This window comes from Branchiostoma lanceolatum, chromosome 1 (assembly GCF_035083965.1).
Source record: "Branchiostoma lanceolatum isolate klBraLanc5 chromosome 1, klBraLanc5.hap2, whole genome shotgun sequence".
NCBI lineage: Eukaryota > Metazoa > Chordata > Leptocardii > Amphioxiformes > Branchiostomatidae > Branchiostoma > Branchiostoma lanceolatum.
This window is the reverse complement of record NC_089722.1, coordinates 40684532-40690677: the sequence shown is the minus strand read 5'-3', so window position 1 is coordinate 40690677 and position 6146 is coordinate 40684532. Positions and strand designations below refer to the sequence as shown.

The 6146-nt window shown below is 42.1% G+C and overlaps 1 long non-coding RNA gene across 1 annotated transcript; it reads left to right on the top strand.

Moving 5' to 3' along the window:
* The first annotated feature begins 2258 nt into the window (after positions 1–2258).
* Positions 2259–4331, top strand: LOC136423126 (uncharacterized). Its single transcript, XR_010753717.1, has 3 exons — positions 2259–3056; positions 3592–3700; positions 3939–4331. It is a non-coding gene; the product is annotated as an uncharacterized lncRNA (long non-coding RNA).
* Positions 4332–6146: the final 1815 nt, after the last annotated feature.

Genomic DNA, 6146 nt, shown 5'->3' with positions numbered 1-6146 from the left:
TGTCTGTATATTCAATAATATTGTTAGAGGTGTACTTTCTTCCTTTTTTTTTATTACATTTTTCCACTTCTTAGGCATGGCCGCTTTTATTGAGTTATATTTCATTATTTATCTTGAATCTATGTGTTCGTTTCTATGGTCGGACCCAGCTCGTACATGTTGTAAGGGATTGTATTCGTCATTTCGGATGGTGACGTAAATCCGGCGGCCCCGTGTATGTGGGCGCTTCAGGCATAAGCCTCAAACGCCAAACATGTGCACGCGTAAAAGAACACAACACACTTATCTAGAAGATTAGGGGTGACCCGGTGTGTTTGGCCGAAAAAGAAGAGCCGTAGCGAAGCCGCATTGCATAACCACTAGCTACTTAAAAAAAGCATCATGCTTCACCTCAAATGAGGATGAGCTTCTTACCTTTTTTACTTTTGGTTCCCGCAAACTGCCCGGCCGAGCGCCGGTTTGGTGATGTGATCCCGTGCCAGATGTTCTAGCTGTAGCGGTCGATTGCTTGAGCCTACTGGACAACCACAGAGCTTTGGAACACCCACATAAACCCACCATAACAGTTGAGTGAAAACGAATTCAACAATGAAGAGCGGTCTAACTGAAACAGTCCTACCTGACCGAAAATTCTACTCTACTCTACTCTACTCTACTCTGGACACGTGTAGTTGTTCAAAACAGAGCTAGTAACACTACATTCACTTCTATTCGCTTTTAGCGAAATTTGACTGAATTTTAAACTTCGGACTGGCTAAATTCTAAATCTCAGAATTCTTACATTAGCAGATCAGCAAATTTCTCTTTTGCGCGGGGATCTTGATATAGATTTGATACTTATCTATCTCTTTTCATCACTTCATTAATCTACTGCGCCAGAAAGTCGACCGCTTATGTAATAGATTTTAATTAGATACGGATCGTAACCGTGTCTACCCATCACTCTTCATTCGATATCGTACCCGTTATGACGTCAGGTATCGATTTCACAACGCAGTCGTTCCCAAAACTCGTTACCCGGAGGAGAGAGGTTAATGCAAATGTGCGGTCTGGAGAATCATTTGGAAATTGAGTTACAGCGTGCGAAATCCTTGTGGAAGCTCATGAGTAACTCGCTATTGGATGTACTTGAAGGTAGATCTTAACCGCCCACCCAACAACATTAACGACCGTTAAAAAGTTTAGTACTGTGTTGGGATGGGATGGGAAGATGGTTAAAACGAGGTATTGCAATGGTGTGGAGGCGAGTGTTCGCCAATTTCCTACCATAAACCAGAATTTATCAGTTTGTATTTCTATCTATTGTCAAATGCAACAGTACATTACATCGACTCTCGCGGCAGCGTAGCTGATATTTGTTTGTATGTGAAGCAGGTGTTTGATACTAAGTGTTGTATCAAACATACTTTGAAATATCATCACCAACGAGTACTTAAAATGTGTACGTGAAAACCTGTGAGTAGTGACGTAGTTTTAAAACTAGTTGAGCAGAAGTTGAGGTGAGTTTGCTCTTTGAAAATGTTTCAGCAAATCATCCAGATCCTGCCAATAACGCCGACCACTAGAAAAGCAGTATGGGGCAAGATCCAACTGGGATACGCTGATACTACTATTATATAGTATCCAATGGTGTAGTTCTTAATGCCTTTCAATATTGATAATAGTTTTCCGAGGGAAGCAAATTCCATCCCAATACAAGCAATCACCTACTTCAGCAGGGTCCATGAAACTAAATGATTGTGGCATGAAATACAATCATCATTATGAATAAACATGTAGCACAGCCAAATAACAACTACAGACTGCTGACAATTTGTAATTACGCCTGGTATTGCCCTAGTTATACCTACCAACGTGCACGCGTCCTGGATAGACTTAAAATAATCATTTTTATGATAATTTTTCACTTTATTTTTTCGATTATGATTCCATTCCGGTCTACATGTGTTTGCTTTCTTTGTTGTACATCCACTGCACGAAATGGCCACGTATCCTGACGGATCCGACGTATCCGGAATCGGGCCTCATGGCGTTTCCGAGCGAATCCGGAAAAATCCCAGTTCACTGCTCGGATACTGAGGTGCCCGCAGATCCGACCAATTCCGACGCCGTATTCCTCTGGATCCGTGATGCGCCTCGGATACCCGAAAATATTTGTGCGGATCCCTCGTTTTTTTATATTTGGAATGTTCGGATTGTTTGTATGTCGGTAGTTGTTTCGGATCATGACGAATAAATACACACGGCACGGCATGATCTCATTTCCTGACGAATCCAGCAGATCCGGAATTTTGCATTATAGCAGACACGGAACGTTTCCGATTGAATCCGATGCACCTCAGATCCGACAATTCCGGCGCCGTATACGTCTGGATCCTTCATACGTTTCGGGTACAGATACGGAACGTTTCCGAGCAAATTCAGACAAATACCAGGTACAGCTCAGATCCGGCAATTCCGACGCCGTATACGTCTGGATCTGTGATGCGCCTCGGATACCTGAGGATATTTGCGCGGATCCTTCGTTTTCAGATATTTGTCAATATGGCAGAGATAATCGGATTGTTTGTTTGTCGGTAGTTGCTTCGGATCCTAACCAACAAATACACACTGCACGGCATGATCTCAGATCCTGAAAAATCCAGCGGATCCGCAATCGTGCATCATAGCAGATACGGAACGTTTCCGATTGGATCCGATGCACCTCAGATCCAACAATTCCGACAAATCCTGACGTTTCCGGAATACGGATTCGTGTCCAATCTCCCACAAGACACTGCGTGTCATGACGTCAGGGGCGAGAAACGGTTTTGTCGGTGAACAGCACAGAGACAAGAACGGCGTTTCATCACTCTCTGTGCTTAACATGGCATCGTCAGAGTCTACCATGGTCGACCAGTGATTTTTAGTGACTTGAGAGTCGAAGGGGATTCGGTGTAAACTCAAACGCGCGGCATTGCGAAGTAGTCTTCTTCGTGCATGCAATATTCGTCGCCCCCCTCCCCCTTGTAAAGTTGGTAGGGAGTCGATTCATCATTTAGAGGGACTGCCCTTTGGTAAGTACAAATTGGAAAATTCCTGTTTCTAACTAGTTTGAACGTCAGTTATCCTCCTATTGTGGCTTGACATATCATCGCATTTGCACGACATTAAGAATTGTCCAGTCGACCTGCACTTCTACACCGTTAGGATCTACTAGTAGGAAATTTATAGCTTTCAATTTGTTCGTTCTTGCCAATGGTCAACAGACATTTGTGTCTGGTTAACGTTTCAGATACAACATAGCAAGCGGTTGAGGGAAAGATAATTAAAGATATCCTGTAACGGAAGAGAATGTCGTAAGTATTTGTCCCACAAAGGTCCCACAGTTTGTGGATAGTGAGCTGGAACTTATGTGGAGGTAGTAGTGTGTTTCAGTGATTATTGCATTAAGTTGTAGCTGTACATGTTTGACCAATATCATATTCAAGTTATGAATGTAAGTTTTACGTATTCAATTAAACGATGCCAGAATCATTTTTTTTACAAATGTGATTATGTGATATGTTTAATATTTGTCATTGATTCCCTTTATATATACATCCTATACAGCATCGGCAGATACTTCCTTCACAAATGCAGCACATGTTGTGAGGACCTTAGCTTGGCTTGGAACAAAGCAATCAGCTGTCAGATGCTCAGAGTACCTCAGGCTCCTTCGGTAAGGCTTAAGTCCATCATCGGTACACTTCAATGTTAGCTGAGACAGGCATGATGGATACCCATTGTCCCTTGTTTTTTTGTTAGCTGCTGTGATGAAACGAAGCCCATCACAGCAAGGGGGTTATATAGTCTATATAACCTCCTTGATCACAGTTATGTCAAAATCATGTGACATGTTACTTAAATACTAAGTATGTGAATTGATATTTATTCATCATTTGGTTTTATCATTATAGGAACTGGTTCATCACAAGATGAACTCCAAGCTGAGTCCAACATGCTAGATACAGAAGAAATCAGCCTTGCCTGTACCTTACCAAGAGTGCATGGAAGAAGTGAACTCAGATGTAGTCATAGAATGGGGAGAGGACGATTATACACATGCAGTTCCACGGCATATACTACTTACGTGTAAAATGTGGCGTGTCATCATGGGATTTTTTCAGACAGTATAATGTTACTTTGAAGTTTCTATTTTCAACCTCTGTATTTGAAATTATTTGTATCTGATATCTTTTAGACGAAGAACTGGCCACAAATAAGGCTTTCATTACTTTAGTAGAATATGTAGAACATGTAGAAATTTTTGGTCCAAGTGCACTATACGGCAGTAAATATTACCACCATGATGTGATGGTTCTTAATTGTAATACATTTTATAACAATTGTGCTTACACAACCCCAATTTACCGACATTAACCTGCATATGCAGAGGTGCTTTGAGTATGTGGATGTCCCTCGGCCTGTCTTAAACGAAATGGATTATTTAGCCACATAGAACTTCCGTATTGTATTTGACATATTCAGAGTCACAATATGTCAAAGATTGTAGAAAGTCTGTATGTTGGATCAGTCTGTATCCGTGGCAAATACATACTGAACGTATCTGTCAGGATCTTGGGCAATTTCGTGCAATGTACGGCCCCATATCCGTCGAAAATTCCTATTTTTGTATTCCTCCGGATCTGAGGTTCCAGATCACAGTCCGCTTGTATCCGTCAGTATCCGCAATTTTCTTTAAAAAAATACAGAAAACTTCCTGTACGTATCCGTCAGGATCTCTGGCATTTCCATTTCAGTGTACGGCTCCGTATCCGTCGAAAATACCTCATTTTCGGATTCCTCCGGAAATACTCCCGATCCCGGTGCGGAAATTTTCGAATCCGTTAGGTTGGATTCGTCAGTATCCGTCAGTATCCGCCAAAAATACAGAAAAATCCCTGTACGCATCCGTCAGGATCTGTGGCATTTCCGTACAGTGTACGGCTCCGTATTCGTCGAAAATACCTTACTTTCGGATTCTTCCGGATATATTCCATATCCCAGTGCGCATTTAGTCGGATCCGTCAGGTTGGATCCGCCTGTATCCGTCAGTATCCGCCAAAAATACAGAAAATTTCCTGTTCGTATCCGTCAGGATCGGTGGCATTTCCGTGCAGTGTACGGCTCCGTATTCGTCGAAAATACCTTACTTTCGGATTCTTCCGGAAATATTCCATATACCGGTGCGGAAATTGTCGGATATCTTACAGGAATCCGCATGTATCCGTCAGTATCCGTCAGTATCCGACAAAAATACAGAAAAATACCGGTACGTATACGCCGGGAAACGATGCCATTTCGTGCAGTGATCAGGTGCTGCTGAGAAGCAAATTGTTTGAGTACGGCACAACTGTGAGTTATCTATTTTGAAGAAAAAGAAACTGGCGGAAGCTATCCATCAATTCCCGTTTCAATGAATACACAACTAGTCATCAGATAAGTAACTGACGGAAACAGCTGTATGTAATATATATATATATATATATATATATATATATATATATATATATATATATATATATATATATATATATATATATATATATATATATATATATATATATATAGTGCCGAAAAACAACTGCTGGAGCTGATTTCTAATTTCCGTTTCAGGGCAGAAGGGATCGCAACGAAACTACTACGGGGGTAATGTAAGTGCCTTCATAACAGGCTACTTTCATCGAATAAGTTGAAATTTGATACCAAACTGAAGGTACATGTCTTCTTATAAATATCTCAATTTGCTGTTCATACTTCTACGAGCGACTGAGTTGATTTGATTTGAAGATAACCGCCCTCGTACTTTACTTCTGCCAAGCTCGCGCTTAAAGGCCATTCCCACGGTACGCTACCCCATGCCCATTAACCCTTTCCTATCGACCAAATCAGTCAGCACGTAGGCTGTCTAGTACGTAGGTTGCTCTGGGCCTGTTTCCGTTGATAAGGACTAGTCACGGACTGCGGGGTTAAGGGTTGCAGAAGAGTTTACGATGGGGGCCACAGATAAGGGCTCGTCTACCCTAGAAGACCAGACATGATGTATTCGACGTGATCACCCACCGCACGCGCGCCCGAGCTTTCACGGGCCCACTCTCCCGCTGACCCCCAAGATCCAGCACGCC